Source organism: Tachyglossus aculeatus, chromosome 4 (genome assembly GCF_015852505.1).
Source record: "Tachyglossus aculeatus isolate mTacAcu1 chromosome 4, mTacAcu1.pri, whole genome shotgun sequence".
NCBI classification, from domain to species: domain Eukaryota; kingdom Metazoa; phylum Chordata; class Mammalia; order Monotremata; family Tachyglossidae; genus Tachyglossus; species Tachyglossus aculeatus.
Window position 1 is genome coordinate 131,794,840 of NC_052069.1, and position 16,009 is coordinate 131,810,848.

The 16,009-nt window shown below is 54.4% G+C and overlaps 1 pseudogene; it reads right to left on the reverse strand.

The window, feature by feature from the left end:
• The window catches only part of LOC119927166, a 38,688-nt pseudogene that overhangs the window by 12,093 nt on the left and 10,586 nt on the right, over positions 1 to 16,009 (reverse strand).

Here is a 16,009-nt window from a genome sequence, read left to right on the forward strand (position 1 = left end):
AATTCCCTTATTGTTTTCAGCTCAATCTTTACCCCCTTACTTCTCAATATCTTGTAACAGTGCCGGGTGTACAATTCCTTATCTTCTGGCTTATATATGGGTAACGATCGTGCCGTCCCCATCTTCCCGCCTGACCTTTAGCTACCTGGCCTACGAGGCACTCTCTCTGGTCTTCCCAAATGGGGGCATCTGAGACCACGTTGGGCGCCACTCGTTGCTCCCCGTGATTTCGGGGGCAACTCTCGGGTTCTTACCCTCTCCGGGTCTTCGGATGTCTCCGGACGCGGCCCGCGCGTTCCTACCAGGAAGAGTCAGCCAGAGGTTCAAAGCTTGGTTGCCGTTTATTTGCTATCAGCGGTTACATGGTTGAAAGAGAGAGAGAGAGAGCGAGAGAGAGAGAGAGAGAGAGAGAGAGAGAGAGGGAGAGAGGCGAGAGAGAGCGAGAGAGCGGGCGCGTGCCCCCCCCTTTGTCTTGTTCGTCTCTTATACCCCCCGTTGCCCGGGGGCAGGGTTTTCTCGGGGGATGGCGTATCGAGGCTTTGCCATGTAGCACACACCGCCCTCCAGCCACTAGCCTAACAACAGCTCTGTCCAGTCACGAAGCGTTTGCTCTGGCTCGCCCCCAGCCACCCGTTGCCAACCATCGCTGGCTGCGGATATGGCCTTGAGGTTGCCTCCGAGCCTTGCAGGTGCAAGCTTGTTTTCCTTGCCCTGGTCTCTTTATCTCCTGTTGTTGAGTCTGTTTGGCCTTGAGCCGTTGGGTACGGTTTGTGTGCACATACTGCCTGTCTCATCGCCTTCCCCCGCTCCCTACGGATCCTTTGCCACAGGATCTAGTGGTGTTTAGTGCCTTCCTAGAATTGGAGTTTTCACAAGGATTTTTCCCAATTCTGTCCCAACTACCCTGACCTTTCTCCTCTGCTACAATCTTGGATTTGCCCCTCTCTCCAAGTCATTTCCACAGGCGTGACCCATTGAGGCCTTAAGTTCACCCTGTCCAAAGCTAAACTCCCCATCTTCCTTTCCACTGCCACTCCTTCTCCTAACACTCCCTTTATGCTTGGTAACACTGGCATCCCACCCAAAACTTTGCTATCATCCTTGACTCCTAGCTCTTTCCATTCATACATTCAGTCTGTGGCTAAATCCCATTGGATGTTCCTCATAGCATTTCGCAGATCGACTCCTTTCGCACGATGCAAATGGACAGCATCCTGGTGGAGGCACTTTTCATGCCCTGGCTAGACTGTTGTCTGAATGTCCTACCACTACAGATGTCACTTCTGACATCATGAGCATTTTCATTGGCAACATTCTGATTCAAGTTATCGACATCAGATATCAATGCAGTATCATGGGCAACGGAGACCTGGAAGGACGTTAGTCTCCTAAGCACTGAAGCTATGCTCACTGCTACCCCACTGTGCTGGGGAAGGGGGACACGTAGAAAACTGAACGCCAGCAGGACATCCAAACAACTGTTGCCTACCCAACAGTGGGCTCACAGTCTAGAAGGGGGAGACAGACATCAAAACAAAACATATTAACAAAATAAAATGAATAGAATAGAAATGTACAAGTAAAATAAATAGAGTAATAAATATGTACAAGCATATATACATATATACAGGTGCTGTGGGGATGGGAAGGAAGTAAGGAGGGGGATGGGGAGGGGGAGGAGGGGGAGAGGAATCAATCAATCAATCGCATTTATTGAGCGCTTACTGCGTGCAGAGTACTGTACTAAGCGCTTGGGAAGTACAAGTTGGCAACATATAGAGACAGTCCCTACCCAACAGTGGGCTCACAGTCTAAAAGGGGGAGACAGGGAACAAAACCAAACATACTAACAAAATAAAATAAATGGAATAGATATGTACAAGTAAAATAAATAAATAAATAGAGTAATAAATATGTACAAACATATATACATATATACAGGTGCTGTGGGGAAGGGAAGGAGGTAAGATGGGGGGATGGAGGGGGGACGAGGGGGAGAGGAAGGAAGGGGGCTCAGTCTGGGAAGGCCTCCTGGAAGAGGTGAGCTCTCAGTAGGGCCTTGAAGGGAGGAAGAGAGCTAGCTTGGCGGATGGGGAGAGGGAGGGCATTCCAGGCCAGGGGGATGACGTGGGCCGGGGGTCGACGGCGGAACAGGCGAGAATGAGGCACGGTGAGGAGATTAGCGGCAGAGGAGTGGAGGGTGCGGGCTGGGTTGTAGAAGGAGAGAAGGGAGGTGAGGTAGGAGGGGACGAGGTGATGGAGAGCCTTGAAGCCCAGAGTGAGGAGTTTTTCCCTGATGCGTAGGTTGAATGGTAGCCACTGGAGATTTTTGAGGAGGGGAGTAACATGCCCGGAGCGTTTCTGCACATAGACGATCAGGGCAGCAGCGTGAAGTATAGATTGAAGTGGGGAGAGACAGGAGGATGGGAGATCAGAAAGGAGGCTGATGCGGTAATCCAGCAGGGATAGGATGAGAGATTGAACTAGCAGGGTAGCGGTTTGGATGGAGAAGAAAGGGCGGATCTTGGCGATGTTGCGGAGGAGAGACCGGCAGGTTTTGGTGATGGATTGGATGTGAGGGGTGCACGAGAGAGCGGAGTCGAGGATGACACTAAGGTTACGGGCTTGTGAGACGGGAAGGATAGTAGGGCCGTCAACAGTGGTGGGAAAATCAGGGAGGGTCAGGATTTGGGAAGGAAGATAAGGAGTTCAGTCTTGGACATGTTCAGTTTTAGATGGCGGGCAGAAATCCAGATGGAGATGTCCTGAATGCAGGAGGAGATACGAGCCTGGAGGGAGGGAGAGAGAGCAGGGGCAGAGATGTAGATTTGGGTGTCATCAGCGTAGAGATGATAGTTGAAGCAGTGGGAGCGAATGAGTCCACCAAAGGAGTGTAGATAGAGAGCAGAAGGAGACCAAGAACTGACCCCTGAGGAACCCCTACAATAAGGGGATGGGAAGGGAAGGAGGAGCCCGCAAAAGAGACTGAGAACGAACGGGCCTAGCGGTAAAAGGAGAACCAAAGAGGACAGAGTCTGTGAAACCAAGGTTGGATAGTGTGTGGAGGAGAAGGGGATGGTCCACAGTGTCGAAGGCAGCTGAGAGGTCGAGGAGGATTAGGATTGAGTATGAGCCGTTGGACATGGCAAGCAGGAGGTCATTGGTGACCTTTGAGAGGGCAATTTCTGTGGAATGTAGGGGACGGAAGCCAGATTGAAGGGGGTCGAGGAGAGAGTTGGCGTTGTGGAATTCGAGGCAGCGCGTTAGACGACTCGTTCAAGGAGTTTGGAAAGGAATGATAGGAGGGTGATAGGGCGATAACTAGAAGGTGAGGTGGGGTCCAGAGAGGGGTTTTTAGGATGGGAGAGACTTGGGCATGTTTGAAGGCAGAGTGGAAGGAACCAGTGGAGAGTGAGTGGTTGAAGATGGAAGTTAAGGAAGGGAGCAGAGATGGAGCGAGAGATTTCATATGATGAGAGGGAATGGGGTCAGAAGGACGGGTGGCCGGAGTAGCACTTGAGAGGAGGGAGGAGCTCACATCTGAGGATACTGCTGGGAAATATGGGAGAGTAGCAGAGAGGGTTGGGAATCGGGGGGTTGGAGAAGGAGGGGGAGTGACTTTGGGGAGTCCCGACCTGATGAATTTAATTTTATTAATGAAGTAGGAGGCCAGATCGTTGCGGGTGAGGGTCAAAGGAGGGGGAGGAACAGGGGGCCTGAGAAGGGAGTTAAATGTACGGAAGAGCTGACGGGGATGATGGGCATGGGTGTCAATAAGGGAGGAGAAATAGTTTTGTCTGGCAGCAGAGAGGGCAGAGTTAATGCAGGAAAGGATAAACTTGAAATGAACGACGTTGGCATCGTGTTTAGTCTTTCGCCAGCAGCGTTCAGCAGCTCGAGCATAAGAGCGAAGGAGGTGGACAGTGGCAGTGATCCAGGGCTGTGGGTTAGTGGTACGAGAGTGGCGAAGGGAAAGGGGAGCGAAGGAGTCGAGCTCAGTAGAGAGGGTAGAGTTGAGAGCAGTAATCTAATCCATCCATCCATCCATCCATCCATTCATCCATCCATCCATCCATCCATCCATCCTTCCACCCAGAGCACAGGCTTGGGAGTCAGAGGCCACAGGTTCTAATCCCCGTTCTGCTACTTGTCTGCCATATGACCTGGGGCAAATCATTTCAATTCTCTGTGCCTCGGTTACCTCATTTGTAAAATGGGGATTGAGACTGTGAGCCCCATGCGGGACAGGGACTGTGTCCAAAATGATTACCTTGCATCTACTCCAGCACTTAGAACAGTGCTTGACACATAGTACGCGCTTAACAAAGACAATAATTATTACTATTATTATTATCAATGGTATTTATTGACCACATCCTGGGTGCAAAGCTTCTCCCCCTCCTTTCCTCCTCCCCATCACCCCAGCCTTACTTCCTTCCCCTCCCCAAAGCACTTGTATATATTTGTACAGATTTATTACTCAATTCATTTTATTTGTACATATTTACTATTCTATTTATTTTGTTAATGATGTGCATACAGCTTTAATTCTATTTGTTCTGCCGATTTTGACACCTGTCTTACATGTTTTGTTTTGTTGTCTGTCTCCCCGTTCTAGACTCTGAGCCCATTGTTGGGTAGGGACCGTCTCTCTATGTTGCCGACTTGTACTTCCCAAGCTCTTAGTACAGTGCTCTGCACAGAGTAAGCGCTCAATAAATACGATTGATTGAATGAATGAATAGTAAGCACTCAGAAGAGTAGAAAAGAGATAAAATTGCATTGCTCCTGCCCTCTAGGATATTATGATCTAATGGGGGAGCTAGGCACAGAATAAATTTTGTAGAGGAGGAAGGACAGAAGGGAAAGATCAATCAATCAATCGTATTTATTGAGCGCTGTGTGCAGAGCACTGTACTAAGCGCTTGGGAAGTACAAGCTGGCAACATATAGAGACAGTCCCTGCCCAACAGTGGGCTCACAGTATAGAAGGGGGAGTTGCCCATCTACCTCCACAGCAAGGAAAAACTCCTCACGATCGGCTTTGAAGCCGTCCATTCCCTCGCCCCCTGTGACCACACCTGGCTCCTCTCCTACTCCAATCCAGCCCGCACACTTGGCTCCTCTAATTCCAATCTTCTCGCTGTACCTCCATCTCATCCATCTCGCCTCCCACCTCTCGCCCACATCCTGCCTCTGGCCCGGAACGCCCTCCCTCCTCAAATCCAACATACAATGACTCTCGCTCTCTTTAAAGCCTTTCTGAAGGTCCATCTCCTCCAGGAGGCCTTCCCTGACTAAGCCCTCCTTTCATTCATTCATTCATTCATTCATTCATTCAATCGTATTTGTTGAGCGCCCACTGTGTGCAGAGCACTGCACCAAGCGCTTGGGAAGCCCAAGTCGGCAACATATAGAGACGGTCCCTACCCAACAGCGGGCTCACAGTCTAGAAGGGGGAGACAGACAACAAAACAAAACATATTAACAAAATAAAACTAAATAGAATAAATATGTACAAAGAAAATAAATAAATAGAGTAATAAATACGTACAAACATATATACATATATACAGGTGGTGTGGGGAGAGGAAGGAGGTAAGGCAAGGGGGTTGGGGAGGGGGAGGAGGGGGAGAGGAAGGAGCGGGCTCATTCTGGGAAGGCCTCCTGGAGGAGGTGAGCTCTCAGTAGGGCTTTGAAGGGAGGAAGCAGAGCTAGCTTGGCGGATGTGCGGAGGGAGGGCATTCCAGGCCAGGGGGATGACGTGGGTCGGGGGTCGACGGCGGGACAGGTGAGAACGAGGCACGGTGAAGAGATTAGCGGCAGAAGAGAGGAGGGTGCGGGCTGGGCTGTCACGAGGGCCTGCTTGGGCCCCGGTGTTGGGGGGAGGAGGGCGGCGGCGGCGGGGCCGGGCAGGGTCCCGGGCTGGCGGCCCCGCAGGCCCCGGGGGTCCAGCTCGCAGGCGGCCGCCGCCACCGCTCCGGACCCCAACAACAGCAGCAGCAGCAGCAGCAGCAGCAGGAGGAGGAGGAGGAGGAGGTGGAAGAGGCGGGGCAGGGCCGGACCACCGCAGGCTCTCGGCCGCGATCATTGTTGCCAGGAAGGACCACGCGCCTCCGCCGCCCCCGCCGCAGGGGCCGTCTAATCCCGCCTCCGCCACTTGTCTGCTGTGTGGTCAAGTCACTTCACTTCGCCTCAGTTTCTTCATCTGGGGTCATCTTGAAGCTGAAACATTTAGGATCTGAGCTGGACACATTGTGTGCAGAGCACTGTACGAAGCGCTTGGGAAGTACAAGCTGGCAACATGGAGAGACGGTCGCTACCCAACAACGGGCTCACAGTCTGTCACGAGATGAGAAAGTGGATGAAAGCTTGATTCAAGAGTACAGTTTATATAATCAGTATGAACAGACCTTCAACGAATTTGCAATCAGGAAAAGTCAGAAGAAGCAGCTTTGCCGAGTGGGTAGAGCAGGAACCAGGGATTCAAATGGACATGGGTTATGATCCCAGTTCCACCATATGTCTGCTTTGTGACCTTGGGCAGAGTCGCTTAACTTCTCGGTGCCTCGGTTCCCTCATCTGTAAAATGGGGATTAAGATGTGAGCCCTACGGGGGACATGCACTCTGTACAATCTGATTAGATTGTAACTACTCCAGCACTTATTATAGTGCCTGAGATATAGTAAGTGCTTCAGAAAGACCTTTAGAAAAAGTTACAGTTGGCTGCTTGACTGACAGATTGAGTGATTCAGGTTGTGAATTACACAAAGGTGAAACCATTCACAGTGGCTAAAAACTGTCGTTGATAACAGGAACCGTTGGAACGCTGAGATGCAGCTGCCGCTGTTTCCACGGGAACCCCGAGGGCGGCACCCTCTCTGATGCTGCAGAGGAGTGCCCCTGTCTCCCAGGAGCCTCAGACACCAAGTGACCAGAGGGTGCTTGGCTTGTCCAGGCCCTGAGGTCCCTCGGTAGGGCCCAGAGATATCCTCCAGGGATCCCCCTCATAGCAGCTCCTGGTTTATCTACATGGATTGGGGCCGTCTGGAGAGCTTCTCAGGGTCTTACGGGGAGCGGAGAGGGATTGAGGGCTCCTCTCTGTTCCTTCCTGGCTGACCGAACCCAGGAATCTTAGGGGATAGAGTGGATCAGCCCAGCCCTATAGAGGTCAGCGACCATTCCCACGCTGCCCCGGTGAAAGTGACGTGGCGTGAGTGGGATGGAGAGGTGTGGGGTACGAGGATGAGGGAGGAAGAGATGGAGCCAGTCTGGGGCCTACTTTTGGGTTCGGATCAGGGCCGCGGCCCCCAGCGGGGCAGAGGTGCTAGCAGGAGGGGAAGTGTTTTCCATTTCAGTAATCCCCAACCATTACACGCCTCTCCTTCGTCTTCCTCAAACCTTGCTACCATGTCAAGCACCCGCCGGGCTACGGTGCTCCAGCACAGTTTCAGCCCTGTGGACATTCAATTTGGCCTTCAGTGGGTCCCAGAATCCCTTGCAGAGGCTAAATGACAGGCAGGGATTAGAAAGTGTGACCAGCCTTTGGACCGCAACTGACACTCTCAGCAATTTCTCCCTGTAAGAGTTCTTCCCAAATGTTGGGAGAAGACAAATAGTGAGAAACTTTGTAATCCCTGCCCTCAAGAATTTTCCTGCCTACTGGGCTAGTTTGACACAGTATAATTTCCCATCACTCAATTAATTTAGAATCATATTTACTGAGCGCTTATTGTGTGCACTAAGTACCCGAGGTAGTCCACCACCACGTTTCCCTGTGTGTTCAGGCCCTCCACGTCCACGGCATTGGAGGTGCTCATGCAGTTCAGGTCATTGCTGTGGGAGGCTTAGGTGGCCGGTTCGCCACAGAAGTCCTTGTAGTGGTCGCGCCCATCGAAGTCCAGGCTGAAGAAGATGTTGTTCTAGATGAACATCTGTATCTTGGTCTCCTCGCCGGAGTTGATGGCCATCACGTTCCCGTCTATCACCGCCTGGACCCCCGGGTGGCTGACGCCATGAGGTCACAGTGTACCTAGAGGGGGCAGGGGCTCGGCTCAGGGAGGGAGTCCCCGGGGCGGATGCTGCTGCTTAGTCTGTGGGCTCAAGTGCCCAGAGGCGGTGTATGGGGGGACTTGCGCCAGATGCCTGCCCCCACCCCCCCCGCCCACACAGAACCAGCCCCTAGCCACTGCGTACCCTGAAGATGGTTCGTTGTCTCAGCAGGCACTCAAGAAGGTTCTTCTGGGGCATCTCTCTCTTTGTCTGCAGCTCCTCGTTCTAATCCCGTGTCTGGTGGGTTGTGGGGAACAGCACGTCCAGGTAAACAAGGAACCGAGAGGAGAGCTGTGGCCAAAAGGCTGGTCTCTGTTATCACAGCCTTGTACAGGCAAGAGTTACTTGTTATCGGCCCTACAGCCTTGCATAGATGGGTGTTGCTTGTTACTGGTCTTGAAGGTTACAGAATTGCTGTGTTAGTTATAAACATAGGAACATGGAAAAATACAGAATGTGACTGAAAGATATAAAAGTCTTGCTGCTTAACCCAATAAACGATTTCGTGCTTACCCTAGCCGGAGTCCGTGCCTTCATACACCACAAATGGCGCCCGAATCGGGAATGCAAATCTGAATTTATGATCCGGTGGTGTACCCGCGGCTGGACGGAGGATATGAGTTCGTAGAAACTCCGGCCGGAGACGTTAGGACATCACCGTTCGCAGGACGGACAGGTGAGCAGCCGCGGAAGAATTGACAGCATGGGGCAATCAGCCACGAGAGAGCAAAAATTACAGCTCGAAATATTACAGCGTATTTTGAAGGAGCAGGGGTTCAAGGTGCCACCTGTGCAGTTGGTCCAGTTATTAGTATGGATTCGGGATCATTGTACATGGTTCCCTGAAGGTGGTTCTTATGATCTTACCTTATGGCAAAAGGTGGGCCAGGAGCTACAGACTCGTGAAAGCTTGTCCCAGCCCCTACCCAAAGGGGTACTGATTACATGGAAAACTGTTTTTACGGCGCTGCGGGCGCTGCATCCCGCTGAACGGGTGTTGCAGGAGGCGCCGGCGGCGCGCGACTTGGGGGCAGGGAGTGATCAGGAGGACCCCCTGTCCTTTGAAGTTTTGCCTCTAACAGAAGAATTGGAGCCGGTGTACGCTGCTGTTCCGGATCCCGAGGACTTGTATCGGGACCAGGATCATAATGACTCTGGCGATCCTTCTGACTCTGGGACTGCAGACCCGAAGGAGGGATCTGATTTATACCCGCCTTTGGCCCCTCTTACAACGACGGCTGCTGCCGCGCCCACAGCAAAGGACCTTTTGCAGACCCAGCACCTGCAGGCGGTATCCCGTTCGTCGATCGTTCGCCCTCCCCCACTTGCTCCCCCTTTGTCTGCTGCGCCACCGTATGTATATGCTGCGCCTGCTACGGCTCAGCCTGCCTATGCCGGGGCCCTTTCGGACTGCCGGCAGGAGGCATTGTGCCGAGGGGACGTGCAGCTACTGCAAGCAATGCCGGTGGTGTATCTTCCCGGGCGGCTGGCTCAGTATGACTCTCTCCCTTATGACTTGATTAAGGAGTTGCGGAAAAGTGTTCGCGATTATGGTTTACAGTCGTCCTACACAATGAATCTAATAGTGGCTGTCTCTGAATCGTATGTGATGACACCCCATGATTGGCGTACCTTGTTGCGTTTATTGCTCAGTCCGGCCCAGCTTTCTGTTTGGGACACTGAGTATCGGGAAGCTGTTACCCTGCAAGTTATGGATAATCTTGCTAACAATATTAACCTTGGGGTGGATGAGTTAGTAGGGCAAGGGCAGTTTGCCACGCCCCAAGCACAGGTTCAATTAAACCGGGTGGCCTTTACCCAGGCTGCCTCCTTAACCATGAAAGGCGGTAGTCGTCTGGAAAGGTGCCTCGGACGCTTGGGAATCGGACGTTTTCCAAGTACAGGGATCAACCCAGATTGTAGAATTGGCCGCCGCTGTGCGCGCCTTTGAATTATTTGCATCAGAAGCTCTGAATCTGATAGTAGACTCTGCGTACGTCTCGGGTATAGTCCAACGCCTGGAAGGAGCCTTTATTAAGGACGTAGAGAATCGCCTCTTATTCCAATTGCTTTTGCGATTATCGCGCCTGTTAACACAAAGGTCTCACCTGTATTTTGTCGTCCATATCAGATCACATACGGCATTGCCTGGCCCGCTGACCGAGGGCAATGCTGTAGCGGATGCTTTAACAATGCAGGTCGTATGGCCAAATCTGTTAACACAGGCGCGGCTTTCACACTAGTTCTTCCACCAGAATGCGCGGTCTCTGCGCAAACAATTTTCTCTGACTATTCAACAAGCGCGGGATATTGTTCGCGCTTGTCTTGATTGTCAGCAACTGTCCTCAGTACCTGTTCCTGCGGGGATAAATCCCCGCGGCCTTCCATCCAATGACATTTGGCAATCCGATGTCACTCATGTGGCCGAATTTGGTAGACTGCGTTATGTTCATGTTACTGTTGATTCCTTCTCGCATCTTGTTGTGGCCACCGCCCATGCAGGTGAAAATTCTCGTGATGTGGTTCGACATTGGCTGCACTGTTTCGCCGTCATGGGGGTCCCGGTTACTGTTAAAACTGATAATGGTCCCGCCTATGTCTCTCGTAGGGTACAACTCTTTCTCCAAGATTGGGGGGTGCGCCATATCACTGGTATCCCTTATTCCCCTACCGGGCAAGCCACTGTGGAACGGATGCACCACACGCTTAAAGCTCTGTTGTTTAAACCAAAGAGGAGGAATCCCACGGGAATGACTCCCCAGGAACGGTTATACAAGGCTACATACGTTTTAAATTTTCTAACCTTGTCTGATTTGTCCCTTACGACAGCACAGCGCCACTTTGGACGAGACACTACGTGGCCCGAACGGCCCCGTGTGTACTATAGACCTCTTGGGTCGGGACAGTGGCAAGGACCTGCACCTCTGATCACTTGGGGCCGTGGGTACGCCTGTGTTTCTCTGCCTTCTGGCCCCTACTGGCTGCCGGCGCGTTGTGTCAAGCCCTTCAAGACAAGGATACCACAATCTGCGGAGGGCCACCAGGATGGCGAAGGCGCGGGCGGCGCCCCCTGATACGGGGCTCGATACGGTCACAATGCTTATGATCTGGAGCCTGATGGGAAGTCTTTGCCTGCCTGTCACGGGGAATGGTCTTTACTGGGCACATATTCTTGATCCACACGTCTTCAAACCTATAACCTGGTGGGATCCTACACCACCTATCGGAAATAATGACATGGAATGGATAGGTGGGGTATGGATGCCCCCGGCGATAGACGGAGGACCTAACAATACTAGTTTTTTTGCTCTCAACAATACTGAGTTTGTAACTGACCTTCCACCCCTTTGTCTGACAACTAGTAATGACAGCGACATCGGCTGTATTCCGGTGTCACCTCAGCAACACCTGATAGTGAGGGACAAAAGTGGAACAAAGAATTACACTTTAATATACATTCCGGGTGTGTCTGGAGCATCGTCTCTCCACAACCTGATGGAAGTGGGGATATATACCCCCGACTTGCCCCGTTGTACGGAGGACCCACTCGCAAACAACGCACGGATAAATTGGCAGCCATGTTGTGGGCTCGGTCCTGATCCTGTTAGCGTCAACGGAACTACGGGAACTATTTTGGGCTGGGGCCCTCATGGGGTTTTGTGGGACCCGGCGAGCAACCACTCTGTTGGGTTCGGCATCCATAACCACAGTGTATCCTGGCATGGCGGTGGGTTGGCTGGGCCTCTTTTACAGTTTTATATGCCCGCCAACAACACCGCCTCCCCATTACATACGGGAATTTGGCATTTAGGCTTCGCGTTTATTAATCGTACCTTATGGAATCTTACCTTGTCTAATCATACTGCTAACGCTACACAGTTATGATTTGCACTTCACATCCCTACGTCTTTGCGATGGCACAAGCGGCTACCATAAGCCACTGCAACCACACTTACTGTATTAACCTGACCAATGTATGGTATGGGAATTGTTTCTCTTCTTTAGATGCACTAGGTAACAATCTTACCTTTATATTTCCCTTGCGTTGCTCATTAATGGTATAGTTATAAACAAAGGAGGGGGAGATGTGGGGAACAGCAGGGCCAAGTAAACAAGGAACCGAGAGGAGAGCTGTGGCCAAAAGGCTGGTCTCTGTTATCACAGCCTTGTACAGGCAAGAGTTACTTGTTATCGGCCCTACGGCCTTGCATAGACGGGTGTTACTTGTTACTGGTCTTGAAGGTTACAGAATTGCTGTGTTAGTTATAAACACAGGAACATGGAAAAATACAGAATGTGACTGAAAGATATAAAAGTCTTGCTGCTTAACCCAATAAACGATTTCGTGCTTACCCTAGCCGGAGTCCGTGCCTTCATACACCACAGTGGGTGGGAGAGGGGAGGTGGGAGGGCGAGGGTCAGGGGGCCATCAATCTGCACGGTGCGGCCTGCACCCCCACCTTGGCCTCGCTGGGTTTTCAGAGGGGCGATGCCACGACTCTGCCAGGGCTCTACGCCAGGGAGATGGGGAGGGCAAACACTGTTTCACCCAAACCCCCACAGCCACTCCCTCAGACAGGGCTGGGCCCGGGCCCTGCCGCCTTCACCCTGGAGCTGCAGTGACAGGCCAGGGAGGATGGCAGGACTTGGGAATGCCTGGATGCTGACCCCACGGGGCAGGGGGCGAGGAGGTTGGGCAGGCAGGTACCTGTCCAGGGATGTGCTCCTCGTAGCCCAGCCGCGAGGTGTAGGTGTCCTCAGCCGGCACGCAGTCCATGGCGTAGTGAGCCTGTGGCGCCGTCCAGCTTTACATGTGGACTTGGGTGGCGATCTTCTCGAAGGGGTGGCTCTGTACCCTGCAGTCAAGGTTGGGGGTGGGAGGGGGCACAGCCATCAGCCCCAGGGCACGAGGACGCTCCTCTCCACCCTGGCCCTTCACGGAGCCCGGGGAATCCCAGCAGCCCCCATACCAGCACAGCTCTTGGGGCTCATTTTATCCAGCTGGTCGGGGGCCCCAGCTCTCACCGCCTCCCCACCAGGTGCGAAGAGAACGGAAGGAGTCCCGATGATAAGTTCTTCCCCCTCCCCAGGTCCTGGAAGCTGGGACCACTTGGAGCCAAGCCCTTCAAGCGGAGGCTGCTGCGATGCCATGGCCGTTGGCGTCCTACACCTAGGGATAGGATGGGAGGACTCCCGCCGTAGCTTTTCTTCGGCAAGGCGGCAAAGTATATTTTGGAAAGCCGGGCTGATCTGATTGAGGAGCTCCACCAAGGAGTGGCTGAGGCAGCAAGGGCTTGCAGGCTTGGGGTTGAAGCTGTACGCCGTGGACCTGCAGGGGGACATGGCACGTTCACCTCCCCTCCCACCCCGCCTGCCCCCATGCCATGAGCCCAGAGTCCGTCCGAGGAGACTCACCGGTTTAGGTAGAAGCCGTGGGTGGAGGCGGTGATGCTGACATGGCCGTCCTCGGCCGTGACGACGTACAGGTAGACCAGGTCGCTGTGCACCTTGCGGTTGCCGGGGGGTGGATTCCAGCCTCTCAGTGACCTCCTTGAGGCACTGCAGGGGCTGGGCAGGCGAGGGGCATGGACATCAGGGGAGGCCGGCCGAGGCTGTTGCCTTTCCCTTAAATCCCCTCCCACTGGGGATGGTTGCCATTGCCCCAACGGCGCCAAGCCCGGTCCCCGCGGCCGCCCCACCTTCCAGTAGCTGTTCTGCGGATGCAGGGTGCACAGCGGCCGCTCTTTGCTCCCGGGCAGGATGTGCTCGGGGGTCGTACAGTCGATCTACTCCAGCTCCTCGGCCTTCTTCTTCCGCTTGCCGCTGTCTGTGAGGGTGGAGGCCGCCATCAGCGCCTTGCCATCGCCCACCCGGGGCCAGAGCAGGCAGGGGAAGCCCTCCCTCTCCCACTCCCAGAGGGCCCCGCCGCCACCCCCCCCCCCCCGCCCCGGCCCGTACGGTCAAGGTCACCGTCGGTGAAGACGCTCAGGAAGGACAACGAGTTGCAGTGCAGGCCGTTGAAGGCGTCGGACGGATCCAGGCTCTTCAGCAAGCCTAGGATGTGGCGTACGCAGATCAAGGCTTCTCGGACCTTGTAAGGCTCTGGGGGATGGGGAGAGGGGGCTGATGGGCGGGGCGGGGGGAGGCTGAGGCCATGGCGAAGAGGAAGCAATCCCAGAATCTCCCCCCACCGGCCAGAGATGCAGACCGGCGAGGTCCCAGGATGACCGGGGTCCCATGTCCTTCTCCCACCCCCCGCAGCGGGGATCCAGGCCGCCACCCTCTGACCCGGCCCCTTACAGGGTAAAATGAGGGGGAGGGCTTGCCTTCCACCACTCGGAACGAGGCCCCCTCCTGCAGCCCCTTGATGGTCTTGAGCTCAGCGAAATTGTCTACAACGTTGCTGTCCAGCTGCAGGGAAAAGCAGGTGCGGGGGCAGGTGTCTTCGCGGTCCATGAGCACCTGGTGGATCTCCTGCTCCATCTTCTGCGGAGAGACCTGCAGCCAACAGGGCCAACAATCAGGGTCCGGCCTGGGTGCCCCTTCTGCCCGCTCCCATCAGGCCTCTGAGCCTCTGACCCCAAGGTCTTTCCTCCTCGGGGACGGAAGGAGGAGAAGCAGGAGCATCTTGCTCTTGTCTATGAGGGGAGCGGCTGTGTTGGCCTGGGGCAGGGGGGGGTCTAGCTAGACCTTGCCCCCGGACCCCATCACCCTCGGGGGCTAAGCCCGGTCCTCCTCACCGGAAGTCACTCCACAGGCCCGGGTAGGCTGGGTGGACTCAGCCGACGGGCTATCCTCAGCAGTGGTGCGATGGCTGGGGCTCAGCCCGGGGACGCCCTCTCGGCCTGCGGCTGCCGCCCCTGACTCCACCTTGGCTCTGCTCTCCCCCACAGGCCAGCCGCCCTCCTCCTCCCGTCGCCTCTCCACACCTGTAGAGAAAATGCTCCGTCCCTGGCGCGAAGATCTTGAACGGTGAAGCCTGTGCCCTGGATGTCGATGACCTCCTGCTCGTCGTCCGGCTCCCCAGGTCCCTCCTCGTCCTCGACATGCCCGTTCTCCCGCGGCTCCTTCTCTTTCCCGTTCTCGTTGCGCCCATTCACCAGCACCAGGACCGGCAGGAGCTCTGCCTGGTGATAAAGGGAGTGGAGAGGGGAGGTTAGGGGGCCTTTGAGGTCGAGTACCCGACACTGCACGGACACCCCCGCCCCACGGGATGCTCTGTGAGCCTGCCCATCGGGCAGCGCCCTGGCAAAGGGGAGAGTCCACTGGAGGCAGGCAGAAGACTGGCCCCCAAACCTCCACCCCCACCTCTCTGAAGCCCTGCCCCCTCAAGGAAGCAAGCTTTGTGGACGGGATGGCCCCAGGGAAGCCATTGTCCTGACCCGCTGGGGGGTGCCGTTGCCCGTTGGAAAGACGGTGGGACTGGCTCCGAGAGACCTGGGTCTGAGCCCCACGTCTGCCAGTAGCCTACCAGGTGGCTGAGAACAAGTCATTTAGAACAAGTCAACCGCTCACTCTCCACTGGTTCCTTCCCCTCTGCCTTCAAACATGCCCATGTCTCTCCCATCCTAAAAAAAACCCTCTCTTGACCCCACCTCACCTTCTAGTTATCGCCCCATATCCCTCCTACCATTCCTTTCCAAACTCCTTGAACGAGTTGTCTACACGCGCTGCCTAGAATTCCTCGACAACAACTCTCTTCTCGACCCCCTCCAGTCTGGCTTCCGTCCCCTACATTCCACGGAAACTGCCCTCTCAAAAGTCACCAATGATCTCCTGCTTGCCAAATCCAACGGCTCATACTCTGTCCTAATCCTCCTCGACCTCTCAGCTGCCTTCGACACTGTGGACCACCCCCTTCTCCTCAACACGCTATCTGACCTTGGCTTCACGGACTCCGTCCTCTCCTGGTTCTCCTCTTATCTCTCCGGTCGTTCTTTCTCAGTCTCTTTTGCA